The sequence below is a fragment of the Pleurodeles waltl genome, chromosome 2_2 (assembly GCF_031143425.1).
Source record: "Pleurodeles waltl isolate 20211129_DDA chromosome 2_2, aPleWal1.hap1.20221129, whole genome shotgun sequence".
Taxonomy (NCBI): Eukaryota; Metazoa; Chordata; class Amphibia; order Caudata; family Salamandridae; genus Pleurodeles; species Pleurodeles waltl.
Window position 1 is genome coordinate 387058085 of NC_090439.1, and position 27969 is coordinate 387086053.

Sequence of the window (27969 nt, forward strand, 5' to 3'; positions counted from 1 at the left end):
TACAGGGAACCCAGGCAAACCCACCAACCCAAGGAAATCAGGTACCTGGGGGCAGTGGCAGTGGGCACATGGTTCAGGGGACAGAGGAACAGGAAAACAGGGGAACTGGAAGGACTGCTGTGCGACAGGGGGAGGACAGGCCCAGGGAACCCACTCTCCACGAGGCCCTCTCCAACATCATGGGAGCGTACCATCCTTCCCAGGAGACGATGGTAACAATACTGGCCAACTTTCAGGAGACCCAGTGGCTGCAGGAGGAACACTATCTGAGGATTAGGGAGGAACTCAAGTACATCAACACCACCCTGGTCACCATTGTAGGGGTGCTGCAGGACCTTGTCAACACCAGGAGGGACACTGTGGCACAACAAGGGGCCCCTGACACTAGCCTGGATGATGAATAGCCCACCATTTCCGCCGGTGATAGTGGACAGGAGGCACCGCCACAGGACCACAACACTAGCACCCCACCCCCTGTAGATGGAGAGCCACCCCGCAAACGGTCCCTGAGATCCAGGAACAAGACACAGAACATTGTCAAGACCACAGAGGAAATGAGAACCCCCAGAATGTCATTCTTCTGTCCCACTTTGTCACCCTGCCCATCCTTCAACTGCCCTTGCTCCACTTCCTATGCCCCTTTAGACAATGCACCTCTGAAACAAATAGACTGGACTCTGCCATGGACATTCCTCCACCATTACCCCTGACCATTTTACAACCCCCTCCACTTACTTGAACAAAAATAAACACACATCAATCACAAAACGTTCTGAAGTCAGTCTATGCTTTAACAAATGTGTAATTGCAATAACTATGGAATATAGCAATGTCAACTTAAATGTCAACATACCGATGTAACACAGCTCTAGTCCATGAGGAAATGTAGCAGAGGTCACAAAGTGGGACCCACATCAGTTAAATGGAAAGGCAAAGTGACAAGTCAGGGTCCATACACTGGGTAAAAATGACATACTAATGATAGGTCAAACAATAGTATGAGATGTGGGAGGCAGTGATATCTTCTTACCTGTGTCTCACTGGAAGTATTGCTGGATAACGTTGTTTCTGTTGTCGATATCCTCTTCTTCTGCCTCCTCTTCCTCACTGTGCACAGGTTTCACAGCTGCCACAAGACCTCCAGCTGGACCATGCTCCTGCAGAAAAGGCACCTGTCGTCGCAAAGCCAGGTTGTGCAGCATACAGCAGGCCACGATGATCTGGTACACCTTTGGTGAGTAGTAGAGAGAACCACCTGTCATATGGAGGCACCGGAACCTGGCCTTCAGGAGGCCGAAGGTTCTTTCTATATGCATTGGGCGACATATCACCTCTATGGACCACGATTGAGTTAGTAACTCCCACAGTCTCATTTGTCCCTCATTTACTTCCATTGGGATGGTCTCGGACTACCCCCAAGCGAGGTGAGTCTATTTACAGTATTGACCCATGTGCACCACGTTGGAGTTAGTTACTGCAATATGGCCGCTGGTCTATTTGTCCTTCATCTATTTTTATTGCAATTCACGCTGACTATTTGCAGTTGAGGCAAGTCTTTTTTCAGTTTTGACTGCCTTTCCGACCATGTGGCGCGGAAGAACCTTTCCCCCGCGTTGAATCGTTCAAAAACTATTGTCAGACTTCCGTTCTTCGTTACTACGGGAGAGCTCGCCAGGGTAGGTGACCCTGCGCACAATTGGCACTTTAAAAGTAAGTGACCTTGTTTGCTTCCCCCCTAAGGTGGCCGGCTTCTTTATTTATCCTTTGGGTTTGAGGGCGAGCCCTATAATAGAACATTTTGAAGGGCCTTTCTTCTGCAATTGTTTTATCGACAACTTGACTGTATGTCTCCTTGAGTTAGAGCTGGAGTTTGAGATTTACGCAGCTTTGCTTTCTTGTTAAACACAACATCGTTTTTGAACGTTGTAACCACTATAGTTCCCGTATACCACATGTGACACTATTTTATGGTTTTTTGTCTGATGGTACTTACTGCCTCATTACTACTAATTGGGCCAAGAGTGACAGGAAAGAGGCCTGGATTAGTAAGCAAAGGTGAACAGACTGTGAATATACATATATCTACACCTTATCCACTGAAAATTACCATTGGTATTGGGTTAACCCTATGCGCACTGGATTTGCATTAATCCATTTGGACTGAGTTGCTACTATTTGTTCTCAATTATTTAATTAGTAGTGACCACTCACGGTACGCTACTTCCCAAGGGGCCCCCTGAATGACGAGGGATGGTAAGCATATTCTTGCTATTGTACATGACTGGTTACCTTCACTATTTGCACTGTTTTGTCATGGGTGTTTCAGTCATTATCCGTGTATATTGATTTGATTATTTATTTACTAGGGCAACCTTTATGTTCTTATTTGTTTTTTATTTTTGACAGACAGTTTACTTGAATGTAAGTGACTGCATTATTTGTTTTTGATTTCAATTGTCTAACTTCCTTTAACTTATCAAGAGTCAGGAGGAGTTTCATTAATTGTAGGTCCTGAAGAAGCGTCATAGGATCTGTAGAGACCAACGTACGTGAAACATGTTGACCATATTGTAGGGGATTGGCGAAAATTTCCCATCTCCAGCTCTAGGTAGAAAGTGGTTGAGTATGACCTCTAATTTTCCACTTTCCTTATTTTTTTAATCTTGGTCTTAGCCCTGCCATTCCGGTATATTAAATAATACTGTATTTAGTGGGGTTAAGAACTAATTTTATTTTATCACTCTCCTGCCAGGAAAAGTGCCTGACCCTTACAATTTCTAGTGAGGATTTATCACTACGGAAGCCACTTATAAAAAGATCTCCGGCAAAGAGCCCCCTAACGGGGAGCCCGTCAGACATTGCAGCGCCGGTCTGACGAGGAGCAACCTGATGATGAAGCATGACATCCTATCAGGATATGTGAGGGCTCTTGCTCCTGAACATTAAAGTTCCCTAGTCATATCCCTTCCTGGAACAGTGTACACATCATTTGTGTTACTAGTCATTTGGGAGACCGTACACTGGACCATCAACCTCCCAGTCCCTCTTATTGTCGATACTTTAGCACAGCAGTTTTGCTGTGGGACTAACAGACTAGCGTGGTGTTTACCCGCTTAGGTTTTTGCGACCATGGATACTTTCCAAGGTCTCAGTTTTGATGACCATGTAGTAGCAGCGATTCTGCAAACAACATCAATTTTGAGCAGTGATGGATCAGCTCCTTCGGGCAGCCTTAAAGAGGACTGGGACAAATTGTCCACCCTGAAGCGTGATCTGATCAAGACTATTATGCACGGTACAATAATGACTGAATACCTTAGAGCAAACATCACCCCTAATGGCTTACTAGTGTCTAAAATGCCCAGGATTTTCCTACATGATTTAGCGTTCAGGAAGGACTGGGCCCAGATTGCGTGGAAGTGCATAAGAGACTGGCTAGTACTCATAATCAACACCTCCAGGCATCTGGCTGATTCTATCACTATACAAATCAACCTGTTAGTAGGCACCTTAGAAACCACTGTTACCTTGGCAGCCTTCAAAAGCCAACTAGCAGAGATCAATTCCGAATTAAATGAAACTAAAGAATTCATTAGTAATCAGAAAATCTTTAAACTTCAAAAGGATATTAGCAAATTTAGTAGGGAAAAGGTATATCCGTATATTCAAGAAGAATTTTATACTGATACACAATGGCGCTCCTCAGACGAGTCGCAATCTTCTTCTAGGAAATCCAGGAACAACAGCAGTAGCTCGTCCTCAGATGGATGGAGCACAGATGATAATATCCCCCCTCAACCTTTTTATAACTACCCTCAATTCCCTGGGAGCCATCAAATGCCTTGGCAACCACCATATCCTTTTTATCAACCTCGCCCCATGATGCCCTTTATGCCTTTTTTAGGCCGAAGCCGGGGCAGAGGAAGAGGCAGAAGAAGAGGCAGAGGCAGACACGTCCAATGGGCCAGGGAGGAACCACAAATGGTCACCAGGAGTCAGGGCAAGAATCAGCCCCCGAAAACTTAGTGGTGAACCTCTCTACTAGGCATCTCTCTGATATAGAGATGACTGTACTTAATCGAGGACTCGTGTTTGTTCCTACTCCAACCGAGGATCTCTTTAGACTCAACTATGAACTCTCACAATTTTTTCTTAAAATTCGGCTACAATTCTATTTTGGTGATCAATCACTTGACCACACTCAGGTTGACTCAGGACTAAGACCCAAATCGACTTTTGTCCCCCCCACCATCTGCTGTCCCTTGTGAAGTTCAAACATTTGAGAAAGCGGTTTTGGCTGACCTTGCGGTCTTACACCCCAAACGCCCCTTTATTAATATCTCAACAAGTGAAAGGAGAGCGCTGGGGACACTTTCTAATGACACCTCCATTGTGATCAAACAGGCTGACAAGGGAGGTGCTATATTTATAATGAACACTGATGATTATCGCCAGGAATGTCTGTGCCTGTTGAGTGACAAGACTTATTATGCTATGATTACGCGTGATCCCACATCGAGACTACAATCCCAGATTAGGGCTATGATTACAGAAGCACTAAATAATGAGTGGATCACCCCTAAAGAGGCGTCTTTTCTGGATACAATTAACCCATCAACCCCATATTTCTATTGTCTTCCAAAGATTCACAAAGGCACTCAACCCCCTCCGGGGCGGCCTATTGTGTCTGGGATTGGTTCTATTTTAGAACCATTGACTATTTTTTGCGATCACTTTTTGCAGCCACTTGTAAAGGGATCTTCCACATATTTACAAGACACCAAAGATGTACTTAATTTGATCGAGAACATTAACGACACAGTAGACGTCCAAGGGTTGATCACCTTGGACATCGAGGCTCTTTATACTAATATACCCCAAGATGCAACATTGCAGGTAGTAGAATCAATACTACAGGACAACTGTGATACCCTCATGTCACCTGTGGCATTCATCATGCAGTGTGCTACATTAGCAATGACGGAAAACTTTTTCCGGTTTAAAGTTTAAAGAACAGTTTTACCACCAGATTAGAGGCACGTGTATGGGAAGCATGTTTGCTCCAAGCCTGCCTGGTCTCTATATGTATAGTTTTGAACAACAATTCATTCTACCTACTACCAATCCTTTTACTGCTAACATCATATTATGGCGATGCTATATTGACGATATTGTGGTAGTATGGCATGGTTCTCTGGCCACTTCTAATTCTTTTACAGATTGGGTGAATTCACTCAACCCGTACTTGAAATTTACCTCTACAGTGTCAGCAAAGGAAGTACATTTTTTGGACTTAATGATAACAATTTGTGACGGTAAATTATCCACCAGCACATATCAGAAACCAACAGATTGCAATAGTCTACTTACTTGTGACAGTCATCATCCAAAATCCCTACGTGACAACTTACCGTTTGGTCAATTTTTACGATTACGACGTGTGAGAATGTAGCCTCTTTCTAGCCTTGTTACCCCCTCTTTTGGCCTGTTTGTGAGTATATGTCAGGGTGTTTTCACTGTCTCACTGGGATCCTGCTAGCCAGGGCCCAGTGCTCATAGTGAAAACCTGATGTTTTCAGTATGTTTGTTATGTGTCACTGGGACCCTGCTAGCCAGGACCCCAGTGCTCATATGTTTGTGGCCTATATGTATCTGTTCCCTGTGTGATGCCTAACTGTCTCACTGAGGCACTGCTAACCAGAACCTCAGTGGTTATGCTGTCTCTTTACAAATTGTCACTAACAGGCTAGTGACCAATTTCACCAATTCACATTGGCATACTGGAACACCCTTATAATTCCCTAGTATATGGTACTGAGGTACCCAGGGTATTGGGGTTCCAGGAGATCCCTATGGGCTGCAGCATTTCTTTTGCCACCCATAGGGAGCTCTGACAATTCTTACACAGGCCTGCCACTGCAGCCTGAGTGAAATAACGTCCATGTTATTTCACAGCCATTTACCACTGCACTTAAGTAACTTATAAGTCACCTATATGTCTAACCTTTACCTGGTAAAGGTTGGGTGCTAAGTTACTTAGTGTGTGGGCACCCTGGCACTAGCCAAGGTGCCCCCACATCGTTCACGGCAAATTCCCCGGACTTTGTGAGTGCGGGGACACCATTGCACGCGTGCACTATACATAGGTCACTACCTATGTATAGCGTCACAATGGTAACTCCGAACATGGCCATGTAACATGTCTAAGATCATGGAATTGTCACCCCAATGCCATTCTGGCTTTGGGGAGACAATTCCATGATCCCCTGTGTCTCTAGCACAGACCCGGGTACTGCCAAACTACCTTTCCTGGGGTTTTACTGCAGCTGCTGCTGCTGCCAACCCCTCAGACAGGTTTCTGCCCTCCTGGGGTCCAGCCAGGCTTGGCCCAGGAAGGCAGAACAAAGGACTTCCTCAGAGAGAGGGTGTTACACCCTCTCCCTTTGGAAAAAGGTGTCTCTGGAAATGCTTTGATGGGCACAGATGGTGCCCATCTCTGCATAAGCCAGTCTACACCGGTTCAGGCATCCCCCAGCCCTGCTCTGGCACGAAACTGGACAAAGGAAAGGGGAGTGACCACTCCCCTGACCTGCACCTCCCAGGGGAGGTGCCCAGAGCTCCTCCGTGTGCTCCAGACCTCTGCCATCTTGGAAACAGAGGTGCTGCTGGCACACTGGACAGCTCTGAGTGGCCAGTGCCAGCAGGTGATGTCGGAGACTCCTTCTGATAGGCTCTTACCTGTGTTGCTTGCCTATCCTCCTTCCTAGGTAGCCAAACCTCCTTTTCTGGCTATTTAGGGTCTCTGCTTTGGGGAATTCTTTAGATAACGAATGCAAGAGCTTATCAGAGCTCCTCTGCATCTCTCTCTTCACCTTCTGCCAAAGGATTGACCGCTGACTGCTCAGGACGCCTGCAAAACCGCAACAAAGTAGCAAAGATGACTACTGCAACCTTGTATCGCTGATCCTGCCGCCTTCTCGACTGTTTTCCTGGTGGTACATGCTCTGGGGGTAGCCTGCCTCCTCTCTGCACTAGGAGCTCTGAAGAAATCTCCCGTGGGACGATGGAATCTTTCCCCTGCATCCGCAGGCAACAAAAGACTGCATCACCGGTCCTCTGGGTCCCCTCTCAGCACGACGAGCGTGGTCCCTGAACTCAGCAACTCTATCCAAGTGACTCCCACAGTCCAGTGACTCTTCAGTCCAAGTTTGGTGGAGGTAAGTCCTTGCCTCCCCACGCTAGACTGCATTGCTGGGTACCGTGTGATTTGCAGCTACTCCGGCTCCTGTGTACTCTTCCAGGATTTCCTTTGTGCACAGCCAAGCCTGGGTCCCCGACACTCTAACCTGCAGTGCACAACCTCCTGAGTTGTCCTCTGGCGTCGTGGGACTTCCTTTTGTGTCTTCGGGTGAACTCCGGTTCACTCCTCTTCGTAGTGCCTGTTCCGGCACTTCTGTGGTGGCTGCCTGCTTCTGTGAGGGCTCCCTGACTTGCTGGGTGCCCCCTCTGTCTCCTCATTCAAGTGGCGACATCCTGGTCCCTCCTGGGCCACAGCAGCATCCAAAAACCCTAACTGCGACCCTTGCAGCTAGCAAGGCTTGTTTGTGGTCTTTCTGCGTGGGAAAATATCTTCAAGCTTCTTCACGACGTGGGGCATCCATCCTCCAAAGGGGAAGTTCCTAGTCCTCTTCGTTCTTGCAGAATCCACAGCTTCTACCATCCGGTGGCAGCTTCTTTGCACCCTCAGCTGGCATTTCCTGGCCATCTGCCCAATCTCGACTTTGTCGCGACTCTTGGACTTGGTCCCCTTGTTCCACAGGTACTCTTGTCCGGAAATCCACTTTGGTTGCATTGCTGGTGTTGGTCTTCCTTGCATAATTCCCCTATCACGACTTCTGTGCTCTCTGGGGAATATAGGTGCACTTTACACCTACTTTTCAGGGTCTTGGGGTGGGCTATTTTTATAACCCTCACTGTTTTCTTACAGTCCCAGCGACCCTCTACAAGCTCACATAGGTTTGGGGTCCATTTGTGGTTGGCATTCCACTTCAAGAGTATATGGTTTGTGTTGCCCCTGTACCTATGTTCTCCTATTGCAATCTACTGTAATTCTACATTGCTTGCATTACTTCCTTTTGTTATTACTGCATATTTTTGGTATTGTGTACATATATCTTGTGTATATTTGGCATCCTCATACTGAGGGTACTCACTGAGATACTTTTGGCATATTGTCATAAAAAATAAATTACCTTTATTTTTAGTATATCTGTGTATTGTGTTTTCTTATGATATTGTGCATATGACACCAGTGGTATAGTAGGAGCTTTGCATGTCTCCTAGTTCAGCCTAAGCTGCTCTGCTATAGCTACCTTCTATCAGCCTAAGCTGCTAGAAACACCTCTTCTACACTAATAAGGGATAACTGGACCTGGCAAAGAGTGTAAGTACTCCTTGGTACCCACTACAAGCCAGGCCAGCCTCCTATACGACGTAAATGTAGTTCAACACAGGTGTACAACGCCCAAGCCGCCGACTTACAAACCAAACTTCTTGCGCAACATTATCCCAAATATGTCGTCAACCAAGCCCGGAAAAGAGCCAGTAACAATAACCGTGAAGCTTTGCTTCAATCCAACACTAAGGATACCAACAGACAGTTGACTTGTGTGTCTACTTTTACCCCTTTATCAAACGAGATCAAGAAATTGATCAATAAGAGATGGCCAATCCTCACCAGTGGGGGCAGTTCTATCCCCAGACCCCCCTTTGCGTTCAAACGATCCCAAAATATAAAAGACCTAATAGTACATACCCGCCCCAAAGGCACCCCGCAGACACAAACAACGCTCTGGAACCTTCCCCCTGTAGTGGGCCACTATCCATGTGGCCATTTCAACGTCTGCCCATTGACGAGTCACACCAAGATTCTTGAGTTATAACCCATAGGCCAATGGCGCCTTATCAAACATACAAACTGCAATACTAAGAACTGTGTCTATATGGTTATGACTTCTAGACCTGTCAAAGTACAGATCAATGAACATAGGAGTAACATTAGGTGGGGACGCATCACCACGAAATTATGTGCACATTTCCTGGACGCTCCCCACAGTCCTGATGACTTAAGTTGGGTGGTCCTGGATGCCCCCAAATTTTCGAATGACTCTGCACACGCACTGTTCTGACTGGAACAGCGTTGGGTATTCAAGCTCCATACTGACACTGATGGATTAAACGATGACATTCCATGGGCAACGTTGTCCTATTATACCTTTCTCAGAGGACACAGAAGAGTCCTCCCATCTCCTGGGTTTTTTGCCTACTGAGTATCAAGATGACCTAATTTTATCACCTAAGACTGCCACTTAAGACTATCTAGGGTTATATTATTTCATTACTGACACCATGACTCGTTTGCCCATTGCCCCTTAATCATCTAGGGGTAAAAGATTCCCCAAGATTCAATTCTGCCCACCTTTAGACTGCACACTAGGATAGTATTTAATTTGCTATTTTAGGGCCCTATTTCTCCATTACACATTGGGCGACATACCACCTCTATGGACCACGATTGAGTTAGTAAGTCCCACAGTCTCATTTGTCCCTCATTTACTTCCATTGGGATGGTCTCGGACTACCCCCAGGCGAGACGAGTCTATTTACAGTATTGACCGATGTGGACCACGTTGGAGTTAGTTACTCCAATATAGCTGCAGGTCTATTTGTCCTTCATCTATTTTTATTGCAATTCACGCTGACTATTTGCAGTTGAGGCAAGTCTTTTTTCAGTTTTGACTGCCTTTCCGACCACATGACGCGGAAGAACCTTTCCCCCACGTCGAATCGCTCAAAAACGATTGTCAGACTCCGGTTCTTCGTTACTACAGGAGAGCTCGCCAGGGTAGGTGACCCTGCGCACAATCGGCACTTTAAAAGTAAGTGACCTCGTTTGCTTCCCCCCTCTTGTGGCCGCATTCTTTATTTATCCTTTGGGTTTGAGGGCGAGCCCTATAATAGAACATTTTGAAGGGCCTTTATTCTGCAATTGTTTTATCGGCAACTTGACTGTATGTCTCCTTGAGTTAGAGCTGGAGTTTGAGAGTTTGCTTTCTTGTTAAACACAACATCGTTTTCGAACGTTGTAATCACTATAGTTCCCGTATACCACATGTGACACTATTTTATGGGTTTTTTTGTCTGATGGTACTTACTACCTCATTACTACTAATTGGGCCAAGAGACAGGAAAGAGGCCTGGATTAGTAAGCAAAGTTGAACAGACTGTGAATATACATATATCTACACCTTATTCACTGAAAATTACCATTGGTATTGGGTTAACCCTATGCGCACTGGATTTGCATTAATCCATTTGGACTGAGTAGTTACTAACTATTTTTTCTCAATTATTTAATTAGTAGTGACCACTCACGGTATGCTACTTCCCAAGGGGCCCCCTGAATGACGAGGGATGGTAAGCATATAGGGCCAGATGTAGCAAGCAGTTTTGCCCATTCTGTGTCTATGGGAAAATGTGTTTGTACATATGGCCCGTAGTCTTGCTATTGTACATGACTGGTTACCTTCACTATTTGCACTGTTTTGTCATGGGTGTTTCAGTCATTATCCGTGTATATTGATTTGATTATTTATTTTCTAGGGCGACCTTTTTGTTCTTATTTTTGACAGACAGTTTACTTGAATGTAAGTGACAGCATTATTTGTTTTTGATTTCAATTGTCTAACTTCCTTTAACTTATTAAGAGTCAGGAGGAGTTTCATTAATTGTAGGTCCTGAAGAAGCATCATAGGATCTGTACAGACCAACGTACGTGAAACATGTTGACCATATTGTAGGGGATTGGTGAAAATTTCCCATCTCCAGCTCTAGGTAGAAAGTGGTTGAGCATGACCTCTCATTTTCCACTTTCCTTATGTTTTTAATCTTGGTCTTAGCCCTGCCATTCCGATATATTAAATAATACTGTATTTAGTGGGGTTAAGAACTAATTTTATCTCATCACTCTCCTGCCAGGAAAAGTGCCTGACCCTTACAATTTCTAGTGAGGATTTATCACTAAGGCAGCCACTTATAAAAAGATCTCCGGCAAAGAGCCCCCTAACGGGGAGCCCGTCAGACATTGCAGCGCCGGTCTGTCGAGGAGCAACCCGATGAAAAAGAATGACATCCTATCAGGATGTGTGAGGGCTCTTACTCCTGAACATTAAAATTCCCTAGTCATATCCCTTCCTGGAACAGTGTACATATAATTTGTTACTAGTCATTTGGGAGACCGTACACTGGACTATCAACCTCCCAGTCCCTCTTATTGTCCATTACACGCGTGCACTATACATAGGTCACTACCTATGTATCGCGTCACAAAGGTAACTCCGAACATGACCATGTAACATGTCTAAGATCATGGAATTGTCACCCCAATGCCATTCTGGCATTGGGGAGACAATTCCATGATCCCCCGAGTCTCTAGCACTGACCTGGGTACTGCCAAACTACCTTTCCCGGGGTTTCACTGCAGCTGCTGCTGCTGCCAACCCCTCAGACAGGTTTCTGCCCTCCTGGGGTCCAGCCAGGCTTGGCCCAGGAAGGCAGAACAAAGGACTTCCTCAGAGAGAGGGTGTTACACCCTCTCCCTTTGGAAAAAGGTGTCAGGGCTGGGGAGGAGTAGCCTCCCCCAGCCTCTGGAAATGCTTTGATGGGCACAGATGGTGCCCATCGCTGCATAAGCCAGTCTACACCGGTTCAGGGATCCCCCAGCCCTGCTCTGGCGTGAAACTGGACAAAGGAAAGGGGAGCGACCACTCCCCTGACCTGCACCTCCCAGGGGAGGTGCCCAGAGCTCCTCCAGTGTGCTCCAGACCTCTGCCATCTTGGAAACAGAGGTGCTGCTGGCACACTGGACTGCTCTGAGTGGCCAGTGCCAGCAGGTGACGTCAGAGACTCCTTCTGAAAGGCTCTTACCTGTGTTGCTAGCCTATCCTCCTTCCTAGGTAGCCAAACCTCCTTTTCTGGCTATATAGGGTCTCTGCTTTGGGGAATTCTTTAGATAACAAATGCAAGAGCTCATCAGAGTTCCTCTGCATCTCTCTCTTCACCTTCTGCCAAAGGATCGACCGCTGACTGCTCAGGACGCCTGCAAAACCGCAACAAAGTAGCAAAGACAACTACTGCAACCTTGTATCGCTGATCCTGCCGCCTTCTCGACTGTTTTCCTGGTGGTGCATGCTCTGGGGGTAGCCTGCCTCCTCTCTGCACTAGGAGCTCTGAAGAAATCTCCCGTGGGTCGACGGAATCTTTCCCCTGCAACCGCAGTAATCAAAAGACTGCATCACTGGTCCGCTGGGTCCCCTCTCAGCAGGACGAGCGTGGTCGCTGAACTCAGCAACTCTATCCAAGTGACTCCGACAGTCCAGTGACTCCTCAGTCCAAGTTTGGTGGAGGTAAGTCCTTGCCTCCCCACGCTAAACTGCATTGCTGGGTACCGAGTGATTTGCAGCTGCTCCGGCTCCTGTGCACTCTTCCAGGATTTCCTTCATGCTCAGCCAAGCCTGGGTCCCCGACACTCTAACCTGCAGTGCACAACCTCCTGAGTTGTCCTCCGGCGTCTTGGGACTTCCTTTTGTGTCTTTGGGTGAGCTCCAGTTCACTCCTCTTCGTAGTGCCTGTTCCAGCACTTCTGAGGGTGCTGCCTGCTTCTGTGAGGGCTCCCTTACTTGCTGGGTGCCCCCTCTGTCTCCTCATCATAGTGGCGACATCCTGGTCCCTTCTGGGCCACAGCAGCATCCAAAAACCCTAACCGTGACCCTTGCAGCTAGCAAGGCTTGTTTGCGGTCTTTCTGCGTGGGAACACCTCTGCAAGCTTCTTCATGACGTGGGACATCCATCCTCCAAAGGGGAAGTTCCTAGTCCTCTTCGTTCTTGCAGAATCCACAGCTTCTACCATCTGGTGGCATCTTCTTTGCACCCTCAGCTGGCATTTCCTGGGCATCTGCCCAATCTCGACTTTGTCGCGACTCTTGGACTTGGTCCCCTTGTTCCACAGGTACTCTCGTCCGGAAATCCACTTTGGTTGCATTGCTGGTGTTGGTCTTCCTTGCAGAATTCCCCTATCACTACTTCTGTGCTCTCTGGGGAATATAGGTGCACTTTACACCTACTTTTCAGGGTCTTGGGGTGGGCTATTTTTCTAACCCTCATTGTTTTCTTACAGTCCCAGCGACCCTCTACAAGCTCACATAGGTTTGGGGTCCATTCGTGGTTGGCATTCCACTTCAAGAGTATATGGTTTGTGTTGCCCCTGTACCTATGTGCTTCTTTTGCAATCTACTGTAATTCTACATTGCTTGTATTACTTCCTTTTGCTATTACTGCATATTTTTGGTATTGTGTACATATATCTTGTGTATATTTGGCATCCTCATACTGAGGGTACTCACTGAGATACTTTTGGCATATTGTCATAAAAAGTAAAGTACCTTTATTTTTAGTATATCTGTGTATTGTGCTTTCTTGTGATATTCTGCATATGACACCAGTGGTATAGTAGGAGCTATGCATGTCTCCTAGTTCAGCCTAAGCTGCTCTGCTATAGCTACCTTCTATCAGACTAAGCTGCTAGAAACACCTCTTCTACACTAATAAGGGATAACTGGACCTGGCACAAAGTGTAAGTACCCCTTGGTACCCACTACAAGCCAGGCCAGCCTCCTACACGACGTAACTGTAGTTCAACACAGGTGTACAACGCCCAAGCCGACGACTTACAAACCAAACTTCTTGCGCAACATTATCCCAAATATGTCGACAACCAAGCCCGGAAAAGAGCCAGAAACAATAACGTGAAGCTTTGCTTCAATCCAACACTAAGGATACCAACAGACAGTTGACTTGTGTGTCTACTTTTACCCCTTTATCAAACGAGATCAAGAAATTGATCAATAAGAGATGGCCAATCCTCACCAGTGGGGGCACTTCTATCCCCAGACCTCCCTTTGTGTTTAAACGATCCCAAAATATAAAAGACCTAATAGTACATACCTGCCCCAAAGGCACCCCGCAGACACAAACAACGCTCTGGAACCTTCCCCCTGTAGTGGGTCACTATCCATGTGGCCATTGCAACATCTGCCCATTGACGAGTCACACCAAGATTCTTGAGTTATAACCCATAGGCCAATGGCGCCTTATCAAACATACAAACTGCAATACTAAGAACTGTGTCTATATGGTTACAAGCCCTTGTGGCCTGCGTTATGTTGGTATGACTTCTAGACCTGTCAAAGTATGGATCAATGAACATAGGAGTAACATTAGGTGCGGACGCATCACCACGAAATTATGTGCACATTTCCTGGACGCTCCCCACAGTCCTGATGACTTACGTTGGGTGGTCCTGGATGCCCCCAAATTTTCGAATGACTCTGCACACGCACTGTTCAGACTGGAACAGCGTTGGGTATTCAAGCTCCATACTGACACTGATGGATTAAATGATGACATTCCATGGGCAACGTTGTCCTATTAAACCTTTCTCAGAGGACACAGAAGAGTCCTCCATCTCCTGGGTTTTTTGCCTACTGAGTATCAAGATGACCTGATTTTATCACCTAAAACTGCCACTTAAGACTATCTAGGGTCATATTATTTCATTACTGACACCATGACTCGTTTGCCCATTGCCCCTTAATCATCTAGGGGTAAAAGATTCCCCAAGATTCAATTCTGCCCACCTTTAGACTGCACACTAGGATAGTATTTATTTGCTATTTTAGGGCTCTATTTCTCCATTACACATTGGGCGACATACCACCTCTATGGACCACGATTGAGTTAGTAACTCCCACAGTCTCATTTGTCCCTCATTTACTTCCATTGGGATGGTCTCGGACTACACCCCAGGTGAGACGAGTCTATTTACAGAATTTGACCAATGTGGACCACGTTGGAGTTAGTTACTCCAATATGGCCGCAGGTCTATTTGTCCTTCATCTATTTTTATTGCAATTCACGCTGACTCTTTGCAGTTGAGGCAAGTCTTTTTTCAGTTTTGACTGCCTTTCCGACCACGTGACGCGGAAGAACCATTCCACCACGTCGAATCGCTCAAAAACGATTGTCAGACTCCGGTTCTTCGTTACTACAGGAGAGCTCACCAGGGTAGGTGACCCTGCGCACAATCGGCACTTTAAAAGTAAGTGACCTCGTTTGCTTCCCCCCTCTTGTGGCCGCATTCTTTATTTATCCTTTGGGTTTGAGGGCGAGCCCTATAATAGAACATTTTGAAGGGCCTTTATTCTGCAATTGTTTTATCGGCGACTTGACTGTATGTCTCCTTCAGTTAGAGCTGGAGTTTGAGAGTTATGCAGCTTTGCTTTCTTGTTAAACACAACATTGTTTTCGAACGTTGTAATCACTATAGTTCCCGTATACCACATGTGACACTATTTTATGGTTTTTTGTCTGATGGTACTTACTGCCTCATTACTACTAATTGGGCCAAGAGTGACAGGAAAGAGGCCTGGATTAGTAAGCAAAGTTGAACAGACTGTGAATATACATATATCTACACCTTATTCACTGAAAATTACCATTGGTATTGGGTTAACCCTATGCGCACTGGATTTGCATTAATCCATTTGGACTGAGCTGTTACTAACAATTTTTTCTCAATTATTTAATTAGTAGTGACCACTCACGGTATGCTACTTCCCAAGGGGCCCCCTGAATGACGAGGGATGGTAACATATAGTCTCGCTATTGTACATGACTGGTTACCTTCACTATTTGCACTGTTTTGTCATGGGTGTTTCAGTCATTATCCGTGTATATTGATTTGATTATTTATTTTCTAGGGCGACCTTTTTGTTCTTATTTTTGACTGACAATTTACTTGAATGTAAGTGACGGCATTATTTGTTTTTGATTTCAATTATCTAACTTCCTTTAACTTATTAAGAGTCAGGAGGAGTTTCATTAATTGTAGGTCCTGAAGAAGCATCATAGGATCTGTAGAGACCAACGTACGTGAAACATGTTGACCATATTGTAGGGGATTGGCGAAAATTTCCCATCTCCAGCTCTAGGTAGAAAGTGGTTGAGCATGACCTCTCATTTTCCACTTTCCTTATGTTTTTAATCTTGGTCTTAGCCCTGCCATTCCGATATATTAAATAATACTGTATTTAGTGGGGTTAAGAACTAATTTTATCTTATCACTCTCCTGCCAGGAAAAGTGCCTGACCCTTACAATTTCTAGTGAGGATTTATCACTAAGGCAGCCACTTATAAAAAGATCTCCGGCAAAGAGCCTCCTAACGGGGAGCCCGTCAGACATTGCAGCGCCGGTCTGTCGAGGAGCAACCCGATGATGAAGCATGACATCCTCTTGCTCCTGATCATTAAATTCCCTAGTCATATCCCTTCCTGGAACAGTGTACACACAGTGTACACATAATTTGTTACTAGTCATTTGGGAGACCGTACACTGGACCATCAACCTCTGAGTCCCTCTTATTGTCGATATCTTTCTATAATCCAGCTAGTTCACCCATGTGCCTCATTGTAGCGTTCCCTCTGCCCTTGTCCTGGGATTTCTCACTGGGGTCAGTAGCCATGACAGGTTTGGGTAACCAGAGTCACCTGAAAATACTGAGGGACAACTGTTAGACACACACTAACCCGTAGGGACAACCCCAGCCCCAGACAACTATTCACAGGGTATAGGGACCTTGTCCCCACCTATTAGCCACACACGGTGCCTCTGAAGTTGCCCCATCACATAAGAGATGCTGCTATTCCTCAGAATGTAAGCGTCATGCACTGAGCCAGGAAACTTGACATTCACATGAGAGATGTACTGGTCGGCCAAACACACCATCTGCACATTCATAGAATGGTAGCTCTTCCGGTTTCTATACACCTGTTCACTCCTGCGGGGGGTACCGAGGCCACATGTGTCCCATCAATGGCACCTATGATGTTGGGGATATGTCCCAGGGCATACAAGTCACCTTTCACTGTAGGCAAATCCTCCACCTGAAGGAAAATGATGTAGCTGCGCATGTGTCTCAGCAGGGCAGACAACACTCTGGACAACACGTTAGAGAACATTGGCTCGGACATCCCTGATGAAATAGCCACTGTTGTTTGAAAAGACCCACTTGCCAGTAAATGGAGTACTGACAGGACCTGCACTAGAGGGGGGATCCCTGTGGGATGGCGGATAGCTGACATCAGGTCTGGCTCCAACTGGGCACACAGTTCATGTATTGTTGCACGATCAAGTCTCTAGGTGACTATTACGTGTCTCTATTCCATTGTCGACAGGTCCACCAGCGGTCTGTACACAGGAGGATGCCGCCATCTCATCACCTGCCCCAGCGGACGTGCCCTATGGACGAGAACGGTGAGCAGAGAGTCAGCCAACACTGAGGTATTACAAAATGTCATTTACGCACATTTGTTAATCCGCAATGTGCCTGTTACTGTGTGTATGCAAGGCCTAGATAGGTGTGACGCAGTTATTATTAATGCCATGTGGCACCCTGAAATGGCGGCTGCCCGACCTGTAAGGTGGGACAAGGGGATATGAGGTAACTGCGCTGGCGTTCAACTCCGTCGCGGTAGGCGGTCGAAGACCGCTGCGCAATCCTGCATTGGTTAACATTGGACCCTATGGGTCCCAGGAGCCAATGATGATGTACGCCGGTGGTGATGGTACGCACTGCCGCAGACGTGACCGCCATTTTCTGTCTGTTCACTCACTTGATACCTGACCTTCGTCAGGAGAGGACCTACACTGCAAGTGCTGCTGTGACCTGGGTCTGGAAGCGACGATGGCTCATCTGTCTGGGGAAAGGGCCCCTGCCTTCACTTTGGAGGAGTTGGAGAAGTTGGTGGAAGGGGTCCTCCCCAGTACACGCTACTCTAAGGTCCTCCAGACAAACAGGTGAGTACACTGTGAGCATGCTGCATGAGCAATGCCTATTTGGAGTGGTGTGGATGGAAGATACATGGGGTGTGGGGGACTGAGGTCTGCATGAGCGGACGGTGAGTGTATGTGCGTCAGGGCAGGGTGGGAACGTGGGCCAATGAGTATGACGGTCCGGACGGGTAAAGATTATCCTTTTCCCCTGTACTATTCCTCTAGGTCAGCGCCTACCAGAAGAAGGATTTTTGGCGTGCCATCGCCAAGGACATCTGGACCTTGGCGGTCCACACAGACGGAGCACCCCTGCCGGAAAAGATGGGAGGACATTCGCCGCTGTAGCAAGAAGACGGCGGAGGCCCAGCTGGGGATGGCCTCCCAACGTGGGAGGAGTGCCCGTCGCACCATGACCCCCCTAATGTTCCGGATCCTGGCTGTGGGGTATCCGGAGTTGGATGGGCGCTTGAGGGCATCACAGCAGCCACAAGGGGGTGAGTACAGTCACAATCATCTGACTCTGCACGCACCACGAGGTGTCTGGGTAGGGGAGGTGGCCAGCGGGTTCCCCTAGGCCAGGGCGAGCTTGGTAGGCAAGGTCCCTTGTGGGTCAGGCTCAGTGGCACCCCAACCCCACTAGTGGTTAGTGCCATCTACACCTAGTCATACTCCTGTGACTTCCATGTGTGCATCAAGCGGGCATAGGCCTTGTACCCCATGGCCCTGTGAATAATCTAGGAACTATAAGTTCATTGCGTAGTGCAGAGGTCTGCTGTGTCTGTAGTGTCCGCCAACGGTAGTGGTGTTGCATGCACTGAACATGTCTTTCTTCTGTCTTTCACCCCCTCTTTTTGTAGTCTCCCTGTTCTTCTGTGCAATAGCATCATCAGGCGGAGGAGCAGTGGCACCGGAGCAGGAGGGAGCTGCATCCCACTTGGCCCTGGAGGGTGAAACAACTGAGTCTGAAGCCACCAGTGGGACGGAGGGCGAGGACAGCTCCACGGCAGGGACACGAGGTGACAGCAGTGACAGCGAATCCTCCTCTGATGGGAGCTCCCTTGTGGTGGCGGGCCCCTCTGTGCCCCCCGCATCAACAGGTACAGCCACCACCCCCCCCTACCAGCACCACCCTCCCAGCAGCCCCTCAGCGTGTGTCCCGTGCTCGCTCACCCAGGAGGGTGGGCATCTCCTTCACCCCAGGCACCTCAGGCCCTGCCCCAGTCAGCCCTGCTGCCTTCAGTGAGGAGGCTATTGACCTCCTGAGATCCCTCACTGTTGGGCAGTCTACCATTCTGAATGCCATCCAGGGTGTTGAGAGGCATTTGCAAAAAACAAATGGATACCTGGAGGGCATTCATTCTGGCCAGGCAGCCCATCAGAGAACATTTCAGGCTCTGGCCTCAGCACTGATGGCAGCCATTGGCTCTGTGTCCAGCCTCCCCCCTCCAGCTTCCTCCACCCAGACCCAATCCCCTGTACCTGAGCCTATCCCAAGCACACCATCAGACCAGCATGCACACACCTCAACACACAAGTGTGGCTCAGGCAAACATAAGCACCACACATCCCACAGGCACACACACAAGCACCATACCCATGCAGACATACCAACATCCACTGCCTCCACTGTGTCCCCCTCCTCCACGGCTCCCTCCTCCCTCCCAGTCTCGTCTCCACTCACACCTGCATGCACTACATCTTCAGCCACTACCTCCATCACCAGCACACCCATCACCACACACTGCTCACGTGCACTCACCACCCCCACTACCATTCACACATCCCCTGTGTTCTCTAACAGTGTCTCTGTCAGCCCTCCTCCCAAAGTACACAAACGCAGGCACACACCCACCCAACAGCCATCCACCTCACAACAGCCTCCAGCCCATGCACCTTCACCCAAATTCAGCAGATGTACACCTCCTACAACCACTACCTTTTCCTCCACTCCCAAACCCCCTCCATCTTCCCGTCCCAGTGTGTCTAAAAAACTTTTCCTGGCTAATATTGACCTCTTCCCTACACCTCCCCCCCGTCCGTCCCCTAGGGCTAGGCTTTCCAGTTCCCAACCCAGCACCTCAGCCACCACATCCCCAGGCACAGTGGTGCCAGCAACTGAGGGCTATTGGAGTGCGCCAACCATCAGGGCTGCCAGTGTGCCACAGAGGGCGGGCAAGGACATTCCGCCACCTGCAAAAAAAAAAAATGTTGCTCAAATCCCAGAGGGAGAAGCAGAAAACACCTGCCACCAAGGACTCAGGGAAAACGAAAGGCGATAGTGGCAAGACAGCTGCGCCACCATCCAGGGTGGGGAAGGGCCAGAAACTAAAGGGCAGGTCAGGAGAGGGCATGGTGGCACCGACTGAGGGACCAGGGTCACACCTTCTGTCCACGTCGACCTCAACCTGTACGGCGGAAAAGACCGCCACCTGCACGCCACCTGCACCGCACAGAGCCCGCCACCAGCACCGCCGCTAGAGAACCTGCCGGTAGCACCACTGTCCTTGAGCCTGCCACAAGCACCACCGCCACAGAGCCCGCCGCCAGCACCACTGTCCTTGAGCCCGCCACCAGCACCGCCGCCACAGAGCCCGCCGCCTCCACTGCCGCCACAGAGCTCGCAGCCAGCACTGCCGCCACAGAGCTCGCAGCCAGCACCGCTGCCACAGAGCCCGCAGCCAGCACCGCTGCCACAGAGCCCGCAGCCAGCACCGCTGCCACAGAGCCCGCAGCCAGCACCGCTGCCACAGAGCCCGCAGCCAGCACCGCCGCAAGCACCGCCGTGACTGACACTGCCGCAAGCACCGCCAGCGGCCCCGCAACATCCTGAGCCAGTGGCACCACTGCAGACATAGCTGCCATCCCCAGTGGTCATTCGTCCGATGAGGCACTCTGGGCACCAAGCCCCCTCCAGAACCAGTGGAGAGATACATCCACTACCTCTGTCCTTGGCAGGATGAAGCACTCTGGGCACAAGGCCCCCTCCAGAACCAGTGGAGAAACACATCCACTACCTCTGTCTTCGGCAGGATGAAGCACTCTGGGCACAAAGCCCCCTCCAGAACCAGTGGAGAAACACATCCACTACCTCTGTCCTTGGCAGGATGAAGCACTCTGGGCACAAAGCCCCCTCCAGAACCAGTGGAGAGATACATCCACTATCTCTGCACTTGGCAGGATGAAGCACTTTGGGCACAAAGCCCCCTCCAGAACCAGTGGAGAAACACATCCACTACCTCTGTCCTTGGCAGGATGAAGCACTCTGGGCACAAAGCCCCCTCCAGAACCAGTGGAGAAACACATCCACTACCTCTGTCCTTGGCAGGATGAAGCACTCTGGGCACAAAGCCCACTCCAGAACCAGTGGAGAAAGGCATCCACTTGTGATACTGTGGCTTTGCACTCCCCAGGATAAAGCAGTGGGCAACCCACCCACTGGAGAGACTTGAGAGACTGTGGCTTTGCACTCCCCAGGATAAACCAGTGGGCAACCCACCCACTGGAGAGACTTGTGAGACTGTGGCTTTGCACTCCCCAGGATAAAGCAGTGGGCAACCCGCCAACTGCAAAAGACTTGGGAGACTGTGGCTTTGAACTCCCCAGGATACAGCAATGGGCATAGAGCCCCCTCGTGGAGCAGTGGCGTCGTGTGTTCATCAGGCTGAGGTGCCCCCCTCCTCCTGAGGTGCCTGTTTATTTTCGATCTGATGCCCCTCTAGTGTTCTCTCCGTATGGAGTCAGGTATCTAGTGTGGGCCTCGCCCATGCATTTTTGGCCCAGTGGTCCACGGACAATGATTGGTGCACTATCCGGACTTGTGTAGTTGGTGTACATAATTGTATATACTGTATTTAGAGTTTTGAGTACTGGATTTTTATTGATTACAATCGTTCAAATCAATTCCTTTTGTCCTTGCGTTATTAAAGGGGGGTGGGGGGAGTATATGTAATGTTGCAGCATGTATTTGTGTGTATGGTGTTATGGGTGACGGTGGGGGTGGGGGTGTTGCTTGTTGTGTGTTGTATGTGTCTGTCACTCTCTTTTCCCTCCCCCCTCCCCTGTTTTGTAGATGCAGTACTCACCATGGTCATCGCTGCCATCTCTGAAACTCCTGATAGAGGAGCAGGAAGACCATCGCCTGCAGGATCTGCAGTTCTGGCTCCATGGCATCCTGGTTCCTCGTGGGGTGTGGAGAGGTGAGTGATTTCCCCTTCTGAGTACAGTTTCTCCTGTGTCTTTGTTCGCGTTGCTTCCGCCCCGGAAAAGGTGGCGGATTAGCATCTTGTGATAGGGTGGGCGGTACATTGTCTTCCGCCTGTCTGTTGGCTTTTACTGCCACGCTGTTTGTTTGTACCCCTGTGGCAGTCGCAGTGTTAAAGTGGCTGTCTATGTTGACGGTTTCCGCCGTGGTCGTAATCCCATTTTGTTTCCCGCCGGCCTGTTGGCGGTATTACCGCCGCTTTAACACCTACCGCCAGGGTTGTAATGAGGGCCTTAGTCTCTTTTTTGGAGATTTTCTTCACCGGGACGAACCTGCAAGTCAGGCTGGGTCACGGTTGAGGCAAGCTGGCTAGAGTTGCTGCGGTGGGTCGGTCCCTCTATGGAGCTTTTTTCCAAAAGTTCTCCAAACTACTCGATCTTCTTACAGATGTTCTTTTAAGGTTCTTTTGGGGTCCACAGCTTACCCCAAGGTTCCAGAAGCTCTGAGAGGCTCCTTGGGGGTGTGGACTACAACTCCCAGAATGCACCTGGCACAAACTCCTTTTTGGCCACTGGACAGTGGTCAGCTGGTTGGTTTCTTCAGGAGTTGGTGCTGGGGACTCTGGTTAGCAATTTTTCACCTGTAGCAAACAGGGAGTCCTTCCTTGAAACAGTTGAAGCCAGGCAAAGTCCTTCTTGTGGTGAAGCCCAAGTGTGCAGCTGGTGCAGTCCTTCAGAGTGCAGGGTCCAGGTGCAGGCCAGGGGTCCAGCAGGGCAGTCCTTCTTCTTCTGTTGTTCTTCCTGGTAGGGATCTGGTATGGAATTGAGGTGTGGGTGCAGGTCTGCCAGTTTTATCCTTGCTCCTGGGTGAAAAACAGGGGGGTCCTGGTTCTCCAATCAGGGGCAGGGTCCTTCCCCCTGTGATGACCACTTCCGGGGAAGTGTGACAAAAATCAATTCCAGGGAGCAACATTGCTCAAAAATCCATCATGGCTGAAAGTGATTTTTGGAGGTTACATCTGGCTGAGCCCACCCACTGGTGTGGCTAAAAATCCTAAACACACCCCTCTCCTGCCCTCGTCTAATCTAATCAAGGGGGCACCTAATTGTCTGGGTTTGCAGGATGTGAGGATGTTGCTGGGTTGCTCCAAATGTCCTTCTCTGCCTTTGAAGTCCAGTTTGGCAGCCCTTCCCCGTCCTGCTTTACCATCTGCTGAGGGGAGACCTCATCCCCCAGGCATATCTCTTTTGTGGAGCCAGGCCACTTCACACCTCATCAAGGCAGCCTGGCCAGGCTGCCAGAGGCTGGCCAATCAGAGCACAGCAGCAAAAACATGGCAGGGCTGAAGTTGGCCACTTTTTAGGAAAAGTTTAAAACATTTTACCTGAACAAGTTATACTAAATCTAACAACTGGAAGTTATGGGATTTATTAAAACAATTAATTTGATTCTGGTATCTGTTACTTAAGGGGACTTTAAAAATCAAAATAAGTTTTTCCCCATTCTAGCCTATGGAGGCCATTCACTACAATGAGGGAAAACAAATTTGGCTGTTTTACTTCACCAGGGCTTATAAAACTATTTTTATAAGGTCCCTTCTTATAGTTACATGGCACCCAGACCTAGGGGCACATAGGGCACACCTTAGGGGTGACTTATATGTAAAAATAAGGAAGTTTAAGACTTTGGAATTACTTTTAATTCCAAAGTCGAATTTGCATGTAACTTTAATTTGAAAGCAGCCAGCAAGGCAGGTCTGCCTTTAAAATGACATTGGGCACCTCAGCAGTGCACCTATGGGTGCACTACCTATGCTAGGGTCCCTTAACCTACATGCCCTACCATATACTAGGGACATATAGGTAGGTTGACTTAGCCAATTATAATTAGTCTAATTTGCATACTGATTTTACACAGAGCACAGGCCCTGGGACTGGTTAGCAGTACCCAGGGTACCATTATGTCAGAAAAACACCAGCAAAAAGTAGAAAATGGGGGCACAAAGTTAGGGGGCCTCTGCAATCAGCCCTGTTCTCTCACACAAACCCTTTCACAGGACTGCCACTGCAGCCTGCGTGAAATAGTACACACACTATTTCACAACCATTTTCACTGCACTTAAGTAACTTATAAGTCACCTGTATGTTTAACCTTCATTTACTGAAGGCTAGGTGCAGCGTTACTAAGTGTGAGGTACCCTTGTACTAGCATAGATGCCCCCACACTGTCCAGGGCCAATTCCCCAGACTTCGTGAGTGCGGGGATACCATTACACGTGTGCACTACATATAGGTCCACACCTATATGTAGCTTCACAATGGTAACTCTGAATATGGCCATGTAAGGTGTCTAAAATCATGGAATTGTCCCCCATTCCAAATCTGGTATTTGGGGGCTAATCCCATGCATTCTGAGGGCTCCACCATGGACCCCAGTACTGCCAAACCAGCTCTCTCAGGCTTGCACTGCAGCTACAGCTGCTGCCACCTCACAGACAGGAAGCAGCTCAGTCCCAGGAAGGCAGAACAAAGCATTTTCTTTAGGAGGAGGGTGTTACACCCTCTCCCTTTGGAAATAAGTGTAACATGCTTGTGAGGGGTAGCCTCCTAGAGCCTCTGGAAATGCTTTGAAGGGCATAGGTGTGCCCTCCTTGCATAAGCCAGTCTCCACCGGTTAGGGACCCCTAGTCCCAGCTCTGACGTGAAACTGGACAAAGGAAAGGGGAGTGGCCACTCCCCTGTCCATCACAACCCCAGGGGTGGTGCCCAGAGCTTCTCCAGTGTGTCCCTGGCATTAGCCATCTTGTTTTCCAAGATGTGAGGACATTCTGGAGATCTCTGAGTGTCCAGTGCCAGCAGGTGACGTCAAAGACACCTCCTGATAGGTGCATATCTGGTTAAGTAACCAATCCCCCTCTCAGGGCTATTTACGGTCTCTCTCTTGGGTTCCTCTGCAAATTCTGCTTGCAAGTTTCCACCAGGAATCCTCTGCAACTCCTGGTTCATCCTCTGACCATCAGATCAACCGCAGACTGCTCCAGAACCAGCTGTAATTGCAACAAAGTATGCAGAAAGGCTACTGTGACCCTACAACTTCAGCTTCAGCCAGCAACTGCAACAGTTTCCAAGGTATGCATGCTCTGAGGAATCCCTGTCTTCACCCTGCACCAGAAGGACCGAAGAAATCTCCAGTGAAGTGACAGAGTCACTTCCCTGCACCAGCAGGCACCTTCTAAAATGACGACCGGATCTCTGGGACTCCTCTCCTAACAACGAGCCTGCTCCCTGGAACACAGGTGGTGGACCCCTTCAACCCAGACTGTCCTAAGGTCCAGCTGTCCAAATTTGGCAGAGGTAAGAGCTTGTCTTCCCGGTTTGCGACAGTACCCCTGTGCACTGCGTCATCTCTAGATCGTGAATCCTCTGTGCACTATTTGCAAGAATCCTTTGTGCACAGCGTGGCCCAGGTCCCCAGCACTCCATCCTGTGATGCTCAACTCACTGAGTTGTTCTCTGGTGGTGTGGGACCTTCTTTTGTTGTGTTGCAGCAACCACAATGTGCGCCTTCTTTGTCCCCATGTTCTGGGACTCCCGTTGGTGCTGCTTGGTCATCTGTGGGTACCCCCCAGTGTTGGGAGCCCCTCTGCCTCCTCAGTCCGAGTTGAGTCCCCCAGGTCCCTCCTGGGTCCAGGTAGCACCATTTTGATGCAAACCGTGACATTGCTTGAACCAAGGCTTGTTGGACGAATCCAGCGCTGCCACTCACCTGCATCCAACATCCCCATGTGTGACATCCTTTGAATGATGCAGGAACCCGCAGCCATCTTCTTTGGTGCTCTTCTGCAGACTTCTTCCAACCGGAGAATCCTCTTTTGCACCATCTTCTAGGTTGGCAGGGGCTCCTGTCCTTCTTGGAATCTGCTGTGACTTCTGGACTTGGTCTCCTCTTTTTACAGGTCTTTAGATCCAGGAATCCACCATTTGTTGCTTGCAGTCTTGCTTGGTTCTTGCAATAACTCTTGTCACGACTTGTAGTGTGTCCTGAGGAAACTTGCAGTACTTTACTCCTACTTTCCTGGGCTCTGGGGTGGGGTATTTTACTGACCTTTGTGGTTTCCTTACACTACAAGCTCCCTCTCTACACACTACACTTGCCTAAGGGGGTATTTGTGATTCACATTCAACTTTCTCAGTATATAGTTTGTGTTGCCCCTAGGCCCATTTCTTCCCATTGCATTCTATGCTATTTTCCACTGTTTGCACTATTCCCTGAGTATTTACTTATTTGATTTTGGTCTCTAGTGTATGTATTGTGTATAATACTTACCTCCAGAAGGAGTATTGCCTCTAAGATATTTTTGGCCTTCTGTCACTAAAGTAAAGTACCTTTATTTTTGGTAACACTGCGTATTGTCTTTTATTGTGTATAAGTACTCTGTAACTATAGTGGTATTGCAGGAGCTTTGTATATCTCCTAGTTCAGCCTAAGCTGCTCTGCTACAGCTACTGCTAACAGCCTAAGCTGCTAGAACACTGACTACATTTCACTAATAAGGGATAACTGGACCTGGTATAAGGTGTAAGTACCTAGGGTACCCACTACAAACCAGTCTAGCCTCCTACAATAACTAGAGAGTCACATACATGAGACATGATCCACTGAAGTGTAACAAGATTCCATCCCTAATGCTAAGGGACATTACCCAGGGTAACACATGTTGACATGTGCATGGGCAATAGGCCATGTTTTGGAAATCTGCCCACATCCTCAGGCTGCACACAGCACATGATCTGACATGTGCACAGTGGTGCTAACAGAAAAGTGTCCGACAGGTATGCTATGGACACTGCTGTGTGGGGGCAGGACTACCCAGTATTCTGACACCTTTGTGTCATGCCTTGTCTCTGACGTCTTATTTGGGGTGTGATGGCATGTGAGACCTGACATTTGTCAAACTTGTCAACCACTTACACGATGGGCCACAAGTAGCAGGCCTAGTGTCATCCTACACCACCAGAGCAAAATGTCTGATGAGTTTCCATGGCAAAGTGTGCCTGGCAATGAGCACAAGGCTGGTAAGCCACCAGAGTCATACGTCACCTCAGGGGGAGCATCACTGTAGTCCAATGGAATTGAAATAGCTTATTTATCCATGTGTTTGCATTTCCTATGTGTGCTGTTGTCTACAACACACATAGACAAAAGACAACACCATTGAAGATTGTATATGGGCAGGAAGGTGTCCCTTCCTGTACATGTACAATCGTCCCTAGCAAACATGTACTCTTGCATCATGACAAAAGGGTGCCTGCATTGTTGATCATCAGCATTTGGTGGGTTAGCACAGGGAACAAGGACAGGGACATGCCCTATGTTATAATAACAGTGTGTTGGACCTGTCCCTTTTACAGGGTCATTCCCCAGACTTTTTGCTTTTTGCCTCCTTATTTTTCTGACCTTTGTTGGCTCACGTTTTGACTCTGAGCACTTTTTTACTGCTAACCAGTGCTAAAGAGTATGTGCTTTCTCTCAAAACTGGTATGATTGGATTCTACCTGATTGGCATATTTAATTTACCTATAAGTCCCTTGTAAAGTGGTATCCCTATACCCAGGGCCTGTAAATTAAATGCTACTAGTGGGCCTGCAGCGTTGCTTGCACCACCCACTGAAGTAGCCTGTCAAACCTATCTAAGGCCTGCTAGCGCAGAGCCTGTGTGCGCAGTTTCCTGCCACAGGCACCTGGCATCTAAATTTACTTGCCAGGCCCAGAACTCCCCTTTTACTACATGTAAGTCACCCCTAAGGTACGCCCTAGCTAG